Here is a 17572-nt window from a genome sequence, read left to right on the forward strand (position 1 = left end):
CCTCATTAAACATGAGCATCTTCCAGCAAACACTTTTAAAATATCCTGATGGCTTCCTAGTTGAAACACCCATTTGCTAACTAGGACCTTCACCTTAATGAGAGTTGAATTTTAAATAAGAATCTGCCAATACATTTGTGTTTGGAAATTATCTTACTCTTCTATTGCAAAAAAAAAAAAAAAAAAAAAAAAATTATTCCTGCTAGATATGTTCCCCATTTCTTCATTTTTTCTATAGACACCAGAAGTCTGTTGAGATTAGGCTCATCAGGTTATCTCTGCAACTTTTGTCACTTTAAGCTAATATGTTCACATTATTAAAATGTAGGATTTGCTTTTATTAGTGAATATTTCATCACTATATTCCATCTAAGCAAAGATGAAAGGGATGACTCCTGTATGTGAGTACTTGTAGGATGCAGTGGGAGAAATATTCTGTGATCACTAAAAGGTCTTCCACTGATAAAATATATACTAAGACTATCATGATTATGAACAACTGATATGATCTTCTTTTATTTTTTAATATCAGTATTCTGGAAAGTCCACATCTCCTGAGGTGCCAGGGGAGTAGTATGGAATTTTTGTTCATTAGAACAAGCGTGGTTAGTTTGAAATTAGTTTCCTCTTTGAGGGAACAAACCACTGTGTTTCATCTTGGGAATTATCATTTAGTCCAGCTGCCTAAAGCTATATCTTAGCAGAATATTGTGAAGATTTGGAAGAACTCCCAATTCCTTATCAGTTACTATATTACATTTAAGGTTTTTATAAGGCAGTGGAAGAATTGTTCAGAAATCTACAAAAAGCATTTTTCAAATAAATATGTAACAACAATACTTTCATTTCATAACTGAAATAATAATAATTAATAAATATTGTCCATAATTATTTTTCACAATTAATTAAATGAAATATCTTTGCTCTATTTCAAAGCAAAACTGAAGTCCCTTACTGACTTTACCATTTGGAAAGAGTGGAAGAGAGGATCTTTCATTGTCTAACCCATGGACATGATCTCCCTGGAAATAAACCCATCTTTTTCCCAAAATGATTGCAAATGAGGATATATAATTATAACTTTCCCTTACTGGATGGGGCAAATTATTTTAATTAATATTGTAAAGCAGCAGATACATTTATCTGAAGTAGCATCATGCTTTTCTTTTCTCTTCTGGTTGAAAATGATAAACATTATCTCCCAGTGGAATAAATTAAGCCTTACAGAACTATGCTTGCCTAGTGATGGTATATCAATTCTATTTTCTCATAAATGAAGAAAGCATCGCCAAAAAGAAAATGGCTGGTGGGCAACCCCACTGACTGATGCAACACAACTGAAGGTCCCTAGCATATCCCATCATCTAAAGGAAAACAAATGACTTAAATATGAAATGAGTTTATTTTTGCCTGGTATGTGGAGTAGATGCTGACACACAGAAAGAACTAAATAAGTTAGTTACTGTTATTGTAAATCTTTGCATTTGGGCATTATCCAAGGCAAAATGAAAGAAATAAGTCTTTTTTCTTCTGGCTTTTCAACAGTATAGGCTTAGTAAAATAATGGCAATGACACAACAGCAGCAACAGTCCAAGAGCAGTTGGCATGGTTAGTTTAACCCCTAGCGAATTCAGAGCACGTTTTTAAATTTATTAATTTGGTCAATATACTTGCTTTGGAATTCACGAAATGAATTTAATTTTTAACTTTATGGACTCTCCTTTTTGTACTAACTTCTTATGTAATATAGATAAATATATCTCATTTGGATTTCAACCAGATTCATATTATCTACAAACTAGAGTACCTTCTAATTTACCAGGATACCTCTAAATCCAACCTATCCCTTATTCAATATTCCAACACTGTGAATTCCTACACTGTCCATTTTTCCTTATATAAACAGTGATTATGGGTGCCATAGCTTTGTACATTTGGCATTCATGAGGACTTTGAAAGTCACATTAATCTTCTTGATTATAGCAATCACCCTAATCCCCTAGTTGAGTGTTAAATTGGTGGTTTTTTTCTTAATATTAAAATAGATTCATTGTTACAAAATATTTTCCCGTAACAAATATTTCAATCTCATTTCTCTCATTTCTTCAGTAAAAAAGTTTTATTGTTTCTTGAGTAGAGTGAACTCTCATGTAGTCTGGTTTCTATCCTCGGATATTTTCTGACTTCATGGTAATAGATGTTATTCACATTAAATGAGCATAGATGTAGATTAACAGATATATATGTAACAGCTGACCACATCTAGCAAATAGGAAGTACTTCATAACGGTTGGTTAGCATTGTCAAGTTTTTTGTCAAGCATTGACATTTTTGCCAGTCCTTTGATCTGGCATTGAGGGACTGATACAGATTCATTTTCCACAGACAGTTGATGGGAGGAATCTTATAGTGTGCTGCTTCCCATGAGAGAGAGAAGTCTCTTATTAAAGATCATGAATAGTATAGCCACATGTTGGAAAATAAAAAAAAGTCAACTAAGGAATTTTTAATTCCAAGTGATTATTATATTTTTATGTATTACATACATCCTATATATTTTAATATATTATATATTTTATTAATATATATTTATATTATATATTTTATTAATATATATGTATATTATGTATTTTATTAATATATATTTACATTATATATTAATATATTTATATATAAAATATAGAATTATATATAAATATGTATTATATATTATATTAAAATATATCAATATGCCTATATTATATATTTTATATAATATAATTATATTTTCCATGTCCCCGTCAAGCTATGTAATTTGTATTTCCTTAATTTTTTTGGTTACATTTACTATAGAGGTTTGGGTTCCTAGTAGTCAATCTAAACTGTTTCCATTTGGCTAAAGGAAGTTTTAATTTAATTTTATTGGCCAAGAAATATACCATGTTTACACAAACCAAATTGTTCTTGTGTAGGATCTCCAACACAAGCATGATGATAACAAGATTGTAATTGTAGCAATACTACCTTTACCTGAATGTAAGTTCACTTCAGTTCAAGGACCATTCTAAATACACTTCTTAACTTATAAACCCAATAAAAATATGCGTTTCCAGAACTACATAGAATGAGAAAATAGAGTTCATATTTTATTGGGTATTCATTGAATTTTCTTTCACTCAACATTTCCTACAAGGGGGTCACAAGGCCTAGATGTTACCCTAGATGAGAAAGAGTCCAGGGGTTATCAACAAGCTCTGAAAGGCAAGGCCTAAGGTACTGAAAATTATATTACTCAACGCTGAAGGCAGCGAACCTGTTCGTGTTCACACAGTTGGGAAAGGTGACTTGTGTTTTTTACAAGCAAACAAGTGACCAGCCAATGGCAGGAGACCTTCCCCACCCACAAAGGTGATGCTCACCTACCTTCATGGGTAAAGGGAAGCTCTGGCTCAAATTCCTCATGTCAGTATTCATGTGTGATGTCACCCAATGTGATTCAGAGAAGAAAATGCTCAGTGTGTTCACCAGAGATGATTACATGAGAATAAAGCAATGCCTGAAATTTTTTCTTGTCCACAGGAAAAAGAAAAAAAAATGAAAGAAAATAATTTAGAAGTTCTGATGTGGAATTGTTTCGACCTTGGAGAGTGTCCCTATGAGACATGTGTAGGATACAAAATACCTTTAAGATTTAATCAGAATTATATGTCTTTCCAAATTAAATTGATTACTCCCTCAAACTCTTATACATCATACCTGTATCACTTCTTTTTTGTTTGTATTTTTGGAGATGGAGTCTTGCTCTGTCACACTGGCTAAAGTGCTATGGTGCGATCTCGGCTTACTGCAATGTCCACCTCCCGGATTCAAGTGGTTCTCCTGTCTCAGCCTCCCAAGTAGCTGGGATTACAGGCCACGCTGCCAAGCCTGGGTAATTTTGAGTATTTTAGTAGGGATGGGGTTTCATCATGTTGGCCAGGCTGGTCTGGAACTCCTGAGTTCAGGCAATCTGCCCACCTCAGCCTCCCAACGTGCTGGGATTACAGGCATGAGCCACTGCACCCTGCCCCTGTATCACTTATTTAAGTACTTACAATTCTATCTTTATAGTTAAAGATGTATATATTATATGTTTTATATAATAAATTTATCTTTTCCATGTAGTCTCTTTGTATCTTTTATTGTATTTGTTGTGTCTGGATGAAAACCAAAAGCTCCTGAGGGTAAAATGTGGATGGCAGCCATTTCTTCCATCATCCATTTAAACGCACAGTTGGTGCTTCATTTACTTTGTACAACCTTTGAAGTTGAATTGTTTCCTTTGCGAAGTCTTGGATTTTGGTTCCTTCTTATTTTCACAAAGTACATAGGGGTCATTTCTTTTTCATTAGCCCTCTTTAATATTATCTTACTGTTCCTGGGTAAGAAAGAGCAGTCACATGCACATTCTCTATGTTTAAAAAATTGAGATACTGACATACAAATCTGTTGTAGCATCAAGGAATCCAAATTAAAAGGCTGAAATAATGGCGGTGAGGAGTAGGAGTAGAAGTATTTAGGTCAATGAGGAGCGGTAAGGGAAAAAAGATTTATACCCTATCCTGTCTTTCATGTCAGCAATTGTGCCATTTACAGCTAGTATTAACAATTTAAAAGGCAATATAATAATTTCAAAAATTATAAACTGCAAACAGAGCAATAATACTGGCAATGAGACATACAAATTACAGGAACATCATATAATCAGAGTTCCTGATTTGTATCCCAGTAAACCACATTATCATAGTATTACTTCAAAGGGCACAGTTAGTCTTTTTTTTTCCCCCATATATGAATAGCATTGACAGATGGTTTGTGTATAAGCGTTTCCATTAACATTTTCTCACATACAAGATACCATCTTAAAGTCAGACTTCTTCCTGTCTGCACATGATATAGCTAGCCACACAGGGATGTGGATGGCTATAGGCAGAAACCCACAGAGTTTCAGGTAACCAGGCCATTTCAGTGTGTGTGTTTATAAGGAGGTTGTTAAATTTGATGTGATAAATAGCAGTTTAGTGTAATCCTTCTACAAATTTATATATTTATGTATGTATGTTTAGTGTGATTCTAAAACGAAAGCACACACACATTCATTTTTATTGCAGCATTCTTAAATTCATGAAAGTAAGTTGTATTTCACCTTTTAATGTAATCTTAACCAGGAAGCCAAAGGAACTTGAGGAGACTGTGCTAGAGAAATCCTCAACTTAAAACATGAAGACACAGAACTTAAAATATGAAGACCTAGACTCCAATTGCGTTCTAATTTATTACCTATGCAATGTGAGACAAATCATTTTTTTTCCGAACTTCAGTACTTTCCTCCATAAAAGAGAACTCATATTTTGTATTGTCATGTGAGCAGATATTTAGTACTTGAGAAAACAAATTCTAACGTTGTACACATGGAAAAAATCACAGTCTAAAACAATTCTGACATTTTTCCTCCAGGCCCAGCATTCAACACATATTGAGGATCCCTTGACTGCCATGACAGGTGCTGAACACTAGAAATAAAAGGATAAATATGTCACACATTGCAGGACATACTTTATTATCTGATATGTACAAAAGAATGTACATATACAAATACACAAATACAATTATTTGTACTAATGCATAACACCCTAAAATATTAACAGTCATCGTGGTGATGTTAAACTTCTATGTTAAGGCTTTTTCTATTTCCTAAATTTTATATAATATGTATACCTCGTTTTAAGTTTTAGAATCATACTAAACAAAATATGATTTATTAATCATTTACTAGGATAATTTTAAGTCACAAAGAAATTCACAGCGTATTTGAACTCATTTTTACAACAGGAATTTCTAAGAGGCCTCATTCTTTCTTCCTATCACAAACAAGTCAATATTTTATTTCCTCATCTTTAAATTAAAAAAATAAAAGTACCTCCTAAGGCTGCTTGTAGTCCACAAAATTCTATGCAAATGTTTGTTCTTCTGTTTTCATTGTTACTATTATTGAGAGAATGACTTCATTGTTTCTAAGAGAACATAAGTAAAATATATATACATTTTTTCTGTATGTGAAGGTTGCATGGAGAAAATGGCATTTGAATTTTACCTCGATCAGGAGGGCGTGGGTGTTATGGAAGCCAATAGCAGAAAATAAAGACTGAATGGAAGTTGGGGTGTTCTTATCCAGGGCACTGGACACCAGATGAAAAGTTGCACATCGCAGCCTTTGCTAAGTGAGAGTCAGCTTTCAGCAAGCAATGGATCAGAGCATCTCAAAGTAGCATTCCCTGGCTCTTTAACCCCAAAGGAGAAATGATATTCTTTTATTTGAACTTATAGGATACTACTAATTTGCTATTTTTTTAAATTTGCTATTTTTTTCTTTTCTTTTTTTTTTTTTTTTTGAGTCTCACTCTGTCGCCCAGGCTAGAGTGCAGTGGCCGGATCTCGGCTCACTGCAAGCTCCGCCTCCCGGGTTCCGGCCATTCTCCTGCCTCAGCCTCCCGAGTAGCTGGGACTACAGGTGCCCACCACCATGCCCGGCTAGTTTTTTGTGTTTTTAGTAGAGACGGGGTTTCACCGTGTTAGCCAGGATGGTCTCAATCTCTAGACCTCGTGATCCGCCCGCCTCGGCCTCCCAAAGTGCTGGGATTACAAGCGTGAGCCACCGCGCCCGTCCTAATTTGCTATTTTTAAAAAAGGAAAAATGAAGCCTTTCTTAATACCTGCTCCACCCCTGAGGACACAAGACCAGTTCATTGACATGCTCTGGAGTCACTTGCACGCATCACGGTGCACACTCCTGTGAGGCTTGCCCACGACAGCACGGGGACGCTACCTATGGGCACCTGGTTCAGGAGACCTCAGATGTAGCCTGGACACCTAAGTTTGAAAGCCCCACAGCGATGTACACAGTAGCAATGGCATGGAACCTGATGGTAGAGATGAAATGAACTCTATACTATCAGTTAACTATCATTATCTACCATCATCTCTACCACCATCAAGTAAACCCCTGCTTTAAGCAACCACTACTGTTAAAAGACTAATTTCCTTATCTTGGCAAAATGAAAATAATTTCAAAATTTATTAGCACAGATTTTCTGAAAAACAACTTGGAAAAAATTGTATGTATGTACATGCATGCATGCAGAATCCTAAAATCTTAAAGTAACTGAATTTGGACCCAGTATTTTTAGTATTTTTATCTCTAGGTGATTTCCACTAAGAAAATAATTAGCTGCTTCTACAAAAATTTTCATCAAAACATGTTTATATTGTTTATAATGTTAAAAAGTATAAAACCCCTAATCTGCTGGCTCTCAGTAGGGCTGTATTGGCACGTTAGGTGAGCAGTTCTTCATTTGTGTGCCTGGCCTGTGAATTACAGGAGATTTTACATTCCTTTCATTCATCCATGAAATTCCAGAAATGTGCCTACATCAACCTTTGAAACAACCAGAAACACTCCACTAACACATGTTTCTGTCCCCTTAGGAGAATAGTATTATCCTTGTTTGAGAAGCTATAGTCTAAACATTTGTAATGGGGCATTAGTTAAATAAATGTTGGTATATTCATTTATGAAACACTTATAATGTGTTTTAAAAGATTATTTCTAGACTTAGGAGTACAGTTGGTATTATAATTTATAATGCACATACAGAGACATATATACTCATGCACAAACATATTGGGATTATATTTAGATGCTTCCAAATACTCAATAGCACACACAAGCAATGTAGTTAATTTTTCTAAGGTGTCAAGAGATGTGTGGTTGACAGTCTAGGTATCTTTTCTCAGCCAACAATATTCTGTGGTTTGTTCCTCAAGGTCGCAAGACAATTTCTCTCAGTTTGGGAATCAAATATTTATTCCAGGAAAGAAAGAAGAAGAAAGAAAAAGGTAAAATGTCAAATGGATTTACTTCTTTTTCCACATCCCATCAGGCAGATTTGTGTCACATGATTACATATAGTTACAAGCAAGTCTTAGGGGTTGAATCGTTGTAAAAAGCCCATTGGCAACCCATATAAAATTAATATTTTGTTACATCAAAAGAAAAGGATGTTTGAAATAGGAAAAGCTACCACCAGTGTCTGCAACTTGACATAAATATCCAAGCATGTTTCTGTTTGCTTTCATAGCCATTGGTCTTTTTCTATAATTTTCATGTTTCTCTCTTGATTGTACAAGCATAGCACGTATTGTACTTCCTCCCTAACATTGACTTTCCCTCTTCTGTAATGGTTACACATAGAAAAGGTTTTGGCTAAAAGAAGCAATTTTTACTCATTTAAAAGAAATTATGTGTAAGCACTGGGAATCATGGAAGATGTGCATTACAGGAGAAGGACATAGAAGGACCTAGGTGCAAAGAGAGAAAATAGACTCTCTCAAGTAATATGAGGAGGGAAATGCCTGGGAGTAGGGGCGAGAACTGAGAAGACTCAGTGGACAGATATAGGAACATTCCTCCAGCCAGGATCACTTGCTAACATGTAATGTGGAGAAATACTTAAAGTCTCAAAACAAACAAACAAAAAAAACAAACAAAATAAAACCACAAGAAATTGGTCAGATGCCACCAAGTAATTATTCTTTCACCATAGTGCCATTTTGGCAATCTGAGAGCTTGGTACAAAGGCAGACACTGAGAGAAAAGTGTTGTTAAGGCTGATGCTATTGGACTTTCTGAAACATATTTCCGAGTTGTAACTTAATACTACTAATGAATTTCATTTATTATCTATTCCTTCTTCCTAAGAGGCTGCTTCATGAGCCATACTTAAGAAAATGTGAAGTGGCAAAACTCTCCTTGGAGGATAATTTTGAGAGAGGAAGAACATGGTGGCCTTTGTTACTTTCTCCTCCTCAAAATATCTCAGAGATTTCAGGCTTGGAAAGTGGAAGCCAGTAAACTCAGATATTTTTTAAAAATAAAAGATGCATAATCTCTTTTTCCTTCAAAAATGCAACAATGTGCATGAAGGCTGAATGATAAGAAAATCAATTTAACCTTTTTTATTGAGCTAGTTTGTCAAAGAGATTTAATTAAGCTCTTTATGTTCTTATTTTTTCTTTTCTACTAATCTCCGGGAAGCAAGGAATATATATACCCACACAAAATAACAGATAATTATGGTTTTCTGTGTCTGCATTAGTTTGCTAAGGATGATGGCTTCCAGCTCCATCCATGTCCCTGAAAAGGGCATGGTCTTATTATTCTTCATGTCTGTGTTGTATTCCACTGCATATTTATACCACATTTTCTTTATCCAGTCTACCACTGATGGACATTTAAGTTGATTTCATGTTCTTGCTATTGTGAATATTGCTAGAATGAACATACACATGCATGTGTCTTTACAGTAGAATAATTTATATTCCTTTGGTTATATACCCAGTAATGGGATAGATGAGTCAATAATACTTCTGCCTGTAGGTCTTTGAGGAATTGCTACACTACCTTCCACAGTGGTTGAACTAGTTTATCTCTCACCAACAGTGAATAAGTACTCCTTTTTTTCTCTGCAGCCTTGCCAGCATCTGTTATTTTTTGACTTTTTAATAGTAGCCATTCTGACTGGTATAAGATGATATCTCACTGTAGTTTTGATTTGCATTTCTTAAATGATCAGTAATATTGAGGATATTCTTATATGACTGTTAGTTGCATGTATGTTTTCTTTTGCAAAGTGTCTGCTCAGGTCCTTTGTCCACTTTTTACTGGGTTTCTTTGGGTTTCTCTGTTTCTTTTGCTGTGCAGAAGCTCCTTAGTTCAATTAGATCCCATTTGTCAATTTTTGCTTTTGATGCGATTGCTTTTGGCATCTTCATGCTGAAATCTTCGCCCATTTCTAGCCCAGAATGGTATTGCCTAGGTTGTTTTCCAGCTTTTATAGTTCGGGGCTTTACATTTAAGTTTTTAATTTATCTTAAGTTGATTTTTTATAGGGTGTAAGGAAGGGGTCCAGTTTCAATCTTCTGTATATGGCTAGCCAGTTATCCCAGCACTATTTATTGAATAGGGGAGTATTTTCCCCATTGTTGGTTTTTCCCAGCTTTGTTGAAGATCAGATGCTTGTAAGTGTGCAACCTTATTTCTTGGATCTCAATTCTGTTCCACTGGTCTATAAGTCTGTTTTTGTACCTGTACCATGCTGTTTTGGTCACTGTAGCCCTGTAGTATAGTTTGAAGTTGGGTTGCATGATGCCTCCAACTTTGATCCTTTTGCTTAGGATTGCCTTGGGTATTTGGGCTCTTTTTTGGCTCCATATGTATGTTAAAATGGATTTTTTTTCTAGTTCTATGAAGAATGTCATTGTTAGTTTGATAAGAATAGCATTGAATATGTAAATTGCTTTGGACAGCATGGGAATTTTAATGATATTGATTCCTCCTATCCATGAACATTGAATGTTTTTCCACTTGTTTGTGTCTTCTCTGATATCCTTGAGCACAGTTTTGTGGTTCTCTGTCTAAAGATCTTCCACCTCCCTAGTTAGCTGTATTCCTAGGTATTTTATTCTTTTTGTGGCAAATGTGAATGGGATTGCACTCCTGATTTGGCTCCTGGCTTGGCTGTTATTGGTGTATAGGAATGATGCTGAGTTTCTAATGTTGATTTTCTATCCAGAATCTTTGCTGAAGTTCTTTATCAGTTGAAGGAGCTTTTGGGTTGAGACTATGGTTTTTGTTTGTTTGTTTGTTTTTTGACAGAGTCTCACTCTCTTGCTCAGGCTGGGGTGCAGTGGTGCAATCTCAGCTCACTGCAACCTCCACTTCCTGGATTCAGGCAATTCTCCTGTCTAATTTTGGTATTTTTAGTAGAGATGGGGTTTCATCATATTGGCCAGGCTGGTCTCGAATCCCTGACCTCAGGTGATCCTCCCGCCTCAGCCTCCCAAAGTTCTAGGATTACAGGTATGAGCCACCATGCCCAGCCATGGGTTTTTCTAGATATAGAATCATGTCTTCTGCAAACAGAGAAAGTTTGACTTTCTCTCTTCCAATTTGGGTGCCCTTTATGTCTTTCTTTTGCCTGGTCACTCTGACCAGGACTGCCAATACTATATTGAATGAAAGTAGTGAGAGGGGGTATCCTTGTCTTGTGCCAGTTTTCAAATGGAACAGTTATATCTTTTACACATTCAGTATGATGTTGACTGTGGGTTTGTCATGTATGGCTCTTATTATTTTGAGGTAGTTCCTTCAATATGTAGTTCATTGAGAGTTTTAACATAAAGTGATATTGAATTTTATTGAAAGCCTTTCTGCATGTATTGAGATAATCCTGTGGTTTTTGGTTTTAGTTCTGTTTATGTGATGAATCATATTTATTGATTTGCATATGTTGAACCAACCTTGCATCCCAGAGATAAAGCCTACTTCTTCATGGTGAATTAACTTTTTGACATGATGCCAGATTTGGTTTGCAAGTATTTAATTGAGGATTTTTGCATCAAAATACATCAAAGATATTGGCCTGAAGTTTTCTTTTTTCTTTTTTTCTTTTTTTTTTTTTCTTGTGTCTCTGCAAGATTACTATCAGGGTGATGCTGGCCTCAAAGAATGAGCTTTGGAGGAGTCCCTCCTCCTCATTTTTCTGGAATAGTTTCAATAGGAATGGTACCAGCTTTTCTTTGTACATCTGATAGAATTCAGCTGTAAATCCATGTGGTACTGGGATTTTTGGTAGGTAGGCTATTTATTACTGGTTCAATTTTGGAGCTTATTATTGGTCTGCTTGGGGAATCAATTTATTTCTGGTTTAGTCTTGGGAGGGTATGTGTCCAGGAATTTATCCATCTCTTCTAGGCTTTCCAGTTTGTGTGCCTAAAGGTGTACATAATAGTTTCTGAGAGTTATTTGTGTTTCTGTAGGGTGGGTGGTAACATCTTCTTTGTTGTTTCCAGTCATGTCTGTTTGGATCTTCTCTCTATATTTTTATTAGTCTAGCTAGTGGACTATTTTATTAATTTATTTCAAAAAACCAGTGAAAGATTGGTTGATCATTTGAATGGTTTTTCATGTCTTAATTTCCTTCAGTTCAGCTCTGATATTTATTATTGTTTGTCTTCTGTTAGATTTGGGGTTGATTTGCTCTTGCTTCTCTAATTCTTTCAGTTGTGATGTTAGGCTGCCAATTTGTGATCTTTCTAATTTTTTGATGTGGGCATTTACTGCCATAAATTTCCCTCTGTACACTGCCTTAGTTGTGTTTCAGAGACGGTGGTATGTTGTATTTTTCTTCTCATTAGTTTCAAATAGCTTTTTGATTTCTGCCTTTATTTCATTATTTTCCAAGAAGTCATTCAGGAGCACATTGTTTAATATCCACGTGGTTGTATGGTTTTGAGTGACTTTCCTAGTCTTGACTTCTGTTTTTATTGTGCTGTGGTCTGAGAGTGTGTTTGATATCATTTTGGTTCTTTTGCACTTGCTGAGTATTGTTTCATTTCTGACCGTGATCTTGATTTTATAGTACGTGCTATGTGGCAATGAGAAGAATGTATATTCTGTTGTTTTGAAAGTAGAAAGTTCTGTAGAGGTCTGTTAGAGCCATTTGCTTCAACATTTAGTTAAGGTCCTGAATATCTTTGTTAATTCTGCCTCAGTCATCTGTCTAATACTGTCAGTGGAGCATTGAAGCCTCCCACTATTATTGTGTGGGAGTGTAAGTCTCTTTTTAGGTCTCTAAGAACTTGCTTTATAAATCTAGATTCTCCTGTGTTGAGTGCTGTATATGTAGTATAGTTAGGTCTTCTCATTGAATTGAACCTTTTACCATTATGTAATTCCGTCTGTGTCTTTTTTTTTTTCTTTGTTGATTTAAAACAGCTTTGTCTCAAATTAAGGGTTGCAACCCCTGTTTTTTCTGTTTTTCCATTTGCTTGGTAGATTTTCCTCCATCCCTTTATTTTGAGTGTATTGGTATCACTGCAAGTGAGATGGGTCTCTTGAGGACTGAATATCATTGGGTCTTTCTTTTTTGTTCAGATTACCACTCTTTGCTGTTTAAATGGGGCATTTAGCTCATTTACTATCAAGGTTAGTATTGACATGTGTGGATTTAATCCTGTCATTGCATTGATAGCTGGATATTATGCAAGCTTGTTTGCGTAGTTGCTTTATAGTGTCACTAGTCTGTGTATTTAACTGTTTTTTTGTATTGGCTAGTTAGAGTCTTTTCTTTCCATATTTAGTGCTCATTTCAAGATCTTTTGTAAAGTGGGTCTGGTTGTAATGAGTTCCCTAAGCATTTGCTTATCTGAAAAGAATCTTACTTTTTTTTTTTTTTTTCCATGTAGAAAGCTTCATTTAGTTGTATATGAAATTCTTAGTTGAAAATTTTTTTCTCTAAGAATGTTGAGTATAGGCCCCCAATCTCTCTTGACTTTTAGGGTTTCTGCTGAGAGGTTCTTTGTTAGCCTGATGGAGTTCCTGCCCTTTGGTGACCTGCCCTTTCTTTCTAGCTGCCTTTAACATTCTCTTTTTCATTTCAACCTTGGAAAATCTGATGATCGTGTGTCTTGGGGTAATCTTATGTAGATTCTTGCAGGGGTTCCTTGTGTTTCCTGAATTTGACTATTGGCCTCTATAGTGAGGTTGGGGAAGTTTTTATAAATGATACCCTAAAATATGTTTTCCATGTTGTTTGATTTTTCCCTATCCCTTTTGGGGAGGCCAGTGATTTGTACATTTTCCCTCTTTACAAGATCCCATATTTCTCAGAGGATATGTTTGTTCTTTCTCTTTTTTCTTTTCCTTTCTTTTTTGTCTGACTGTTTTATTTCAGAGAACTGATCTTTAAGATCAGAGTCTTACCTTAGCTTGGCCTATTCTGCTGTTAATACTTGCAATTGCATTGTGAAAATCCTGTAGTGTGTTTTTCAGTTCTATCAAATCAATTAGGTTCTTTTTTCATCCTGGCTACTTCATCTGTCAGCTCCTGTATTTTATTATTGTGATTCTTAGGTTCCTTGGATTGGGTTTTGATGTTCTCTTGAATCTCAATCATCTTCATTCCATATTCTGCATTCTATTCCTGTCATTTCAGCCAGCTCAACCTAAGAACTTTTGTTGGAGTGCTGGTACAATCATTTGGAGGACATAGGACAATCTGGTCCTTGGAATTGCCAGAGTTCTTAAGTTAGCTCATTTTCATATCTGCATGTGGGTGTTCCTTTAACTGTGATGTAGACTGAGTACAGTTAACAGGCTTCTTTTCTGGATGTTTTCACATAGCTGAGCCTTTGTACAGGGTTTTTATTTGTAACTGACTTCTTGTCTTTGGTTTCACAGGGGGTTATGTTAGTGAGGTATTTTTGGTCTTAAGGTTCTGAGGTGTGATCCGGTCAGTAGCACTCAGTCAGAGTGGCCAGTTAGTTGGCTCTTGTCCAGTCATATGGCTCTCGTGTATTTCTTCACAGTTGCAGCCATGTTCCCTGTCAATGCTCTGCAAGTGTGGGCTCTTCTCCCACTTGGCAGCTGGCTGTAGATCATGGCTTGGCACTCCTTGGGTGCCATCCACAGCTCTGGGGTGACATTAGGGTTTATGTTTATCATCCTATGGAAGAAGAATGGAGCATGTGCAAAAAAGAAAAGCACAAAGCATTGCGCCTGTGTTCCTGGATGATATCCTAAAATATGTTTTCCAATTGTTTGCTTTTTCTCAACTTGGAGACAGCAGAAGAAAGGAACTTAGTAGTGGCTATGGCCAAGGGTCTTTTATTTGTTTTCTGGGGCCTCCAGTCGAGAGCGATGCAGATCAGTAATTGCTCAGTGCAATCAGCCTGGGATGGGGATTCTAGCACAGTCTTAAAATAGGGCATTAGGCAGATAATAGGATTCACCAGGAGACATAAACACAAGTTTTCATTGATATACCTGACTTCCTGTGCCATATATATAAAATTAAGGAATGCAATTATACAAGGTTGTACCATCTCCTATTGTTTCTGTTTTCCTCTCAACTCTTTCTCTAAAACGAAAGTCCTATATGTTGTAACTTCTTCTGAAGGTAAACCTATATTAAATCTGACCCAGGAGCTAGAGGATCTGGTTTTTTTAGTAGTGGCTTGGATGACTGCCATCTGGATAATTTTGGTTATCTCATCTGGGGCTCTTGCTTATCTTCAAAATTAGAATCTTAGAGTAGTCAGCAATGTTTTTTGAAAATGATGAAATTGTTCTTTTTTTAATTAGAATTCTAGTGTCCTCTTAGAGAACAAGGCCATTCACCAAATTTTTTTTCTTCTCATCATGCAGTTCTAACAATCAAACTTAATGCTTCTTTGGAAACAAAAATGACCAAAAGTATAAAGTTAACTTACTTCATTTTGCTGGCTTCCAATTCCTGTTACATTGGTACTCTTCTTTTCTTCCTAGACACTTTCTTTCATTCTTTTCTCTCAATTATGGAACCTACCACTTGCAACATGTGGCAACTTACCTGGGCCCCATGAAAGCTAATACTTCCAATCCTGGCTCTTTGCTCAGTTGCAACAGAGACGACCACACAGTGTGTACCTTTATTGGAAGAACCTTTAGAAGTAAAATTTATGTGAGTTAAAAAGCAACAATCCTTTCAAAATTCCTCATGTTTGTTTCAAATTTCATAGTAAATTTTGCCAGACATAAGATTAAAACCAAGTCATTTGCTTTAACCCAAAAGACCAAGATGGTAATTACTAAAAGCAGATACCAATGTATAGGAAGAAACATCTAAGACATTCATTTTAGAGTCAAAGAGATATTTTCAGTGAAGTTGTCCAATTAAGAAAAATACCATTGATACTTGAAAAAGAAATACATACCTGGAAGACCCACAGTTCCCAATTTCAACACTTACTACAAAGCTACAGTAATCAAGACAGTATGGCATTGACATAAAGTAAACATATTGGTCAATGGAGCAGACTTGAGAGTCCAGAAATAAACCATTGTCTTCTTGGTGAATGAAGTTTTAACAAGGACATCATGAGAATTAATTTGGGGGTAATATAGTCTTTTAAACAAATGGTGCTGGACAACTGGATAAGAACATACAAAAACTGGAGTTGGACTTCTTCCTTATGCTAAATACAAAAATTAACTCAAATGGGTTATAGACCTAAATATAAGTGCTAAAATGAAAAACACTTAGAAGAAAATGGAGGAGTAAATATTTGTGACTTTGGTTCAGGTAATGTTTTCTCTATACCAAAAGCACGTGTTAAAAATATATGTGTGTGTGTATATACATATGCACTTTAAATATATATATATATTTAAAAGCACATGTTAAATATATATAGAACTTGGTCAAAACTAAAATATTTTGTGCTGCAAATTGCATCATCAAGAAATGAAAAGATAAACCCACAGAATGGGAGAAAATATTTGCAAATTACATGTCTGGTAATGGATTATCATCTAGAATACATAAAGTATTCTTACAACTCAATAACTTAGAGATGTATTTTATCCAATTGTACCCAGTAGGAAGGTTATAACAAAAAAGATTGATAATGGTGATGCTGGAGATTATATGCAAAGAGTAGAACTCTCACATAATACTGGTAGGAATGTAAAATACTGGAACTTATTTGGAAAACAGTTGGCATTTTCTCATAAATTTAAACAAAGAGTTATAATATGACTAAATTATTTCACTCTGAGGTATACACTCAAGAGAAATGAAAAATGTATCTATAAATGCTCACAGCAGCATTATTCATAGTTGCCAAAAAGTGAAATAGTCAAATGTCAGGCCAGGCACGGTGGCTCATGCCTGTAATCTCAGCACTTTGGGAAGCTGAGGTGGGACAATCGCTTGAGCCCAGAGTTTAAGACCAGCGTAGGCAATATGGCAAAACCTCATCTCTACAAAATATCCAACAAGTATCCAGGCATGGTGGCTTGCACCTGTGGTCTCAGCTGCTCAGGAAGCTGAGGTGGGAAGATCATCTGAGCCTGGGGAGGTTGAAGCTGCAGTGAGCCACGATCGTGCCTCTGCACTCCAGCCTGGATGGCAGAGTAAGACCTTGGAAAAAAAAAAAAAAAAAAAAAGTCTCATGTCTATTCTGCTATCTGATGAATGGATAAATACAATGTGGTGTATACATACAAAGAAGTTTTTTTTTTTCAGACATTAAAGCAGTGAAGTACCTGATACCTGCCACTACATGGGTGAATCTCAAAGTCTTTATGCGAAGTAAAAAAAGCCAGTCGCAAGACACTATATACGGTATGATTCTATTAAATTAAATATCTAGAAAAAGCACATCTATAGAGAAGAAAAGTAGATTGATGGTTCCCTAGGGATAGGAATGGGTGGTGGGAGGGGGATGGGAGAGAAGATGGAGGAGTGGGTGCCAATGTGAATGGGGTTTCTTTTTGAGGTGACAAAAATTTTCTGAAGTTAGGTTATGGTGATGGTTGAACAACTCTGTTTATATACTAAAAACCACTGCATTTTGCAACTTTCAGTGGCTGAAACGTATGGTATGTGAATGATAGCTCAATAAAGCTGTTGTTTGAAAAAGAATAAGATGGAATTGACTAAGTCAGCCACC

General features: G+C 35.7%; 1 long non-coding RNA gene across 1 annotated transcript; it reads right to left on the reverse strand.

The window, feature by feature from the left end:
• Nucleotides 1–5254: 5254 nt before the first annotated feature.
• On the reverse strand, nt 5255–15695 carry LOC135971676 (uncharacterized). The gene is made up of 2 exons (XR_010587929.1): nt 15469–15695; nt 5255–5532 (listed from the first exon to the last, which is right to left on the reverse strand). It is a non-coding gene; the product is annotated as an uncharacterized lncRNA (long non-coding RNA).
• Between the last annotated feature and the right edge of the window lie 1877 nt (nt 15696–17572).

The sequence above is a fragment of the Macaca fascicularis genome, chromosome 7, assembly GCF_037993035.2.
Source record: "Macaca fascicularis isolate 582-1 chromosome 7, T2T-MFA8v1.1".
Lineage (NCBI taxonomy): Eukaryota > Metazoa > Chordata > Mammalia > Primates > Cercopithecidae > Macaca > Macaca fascicularis.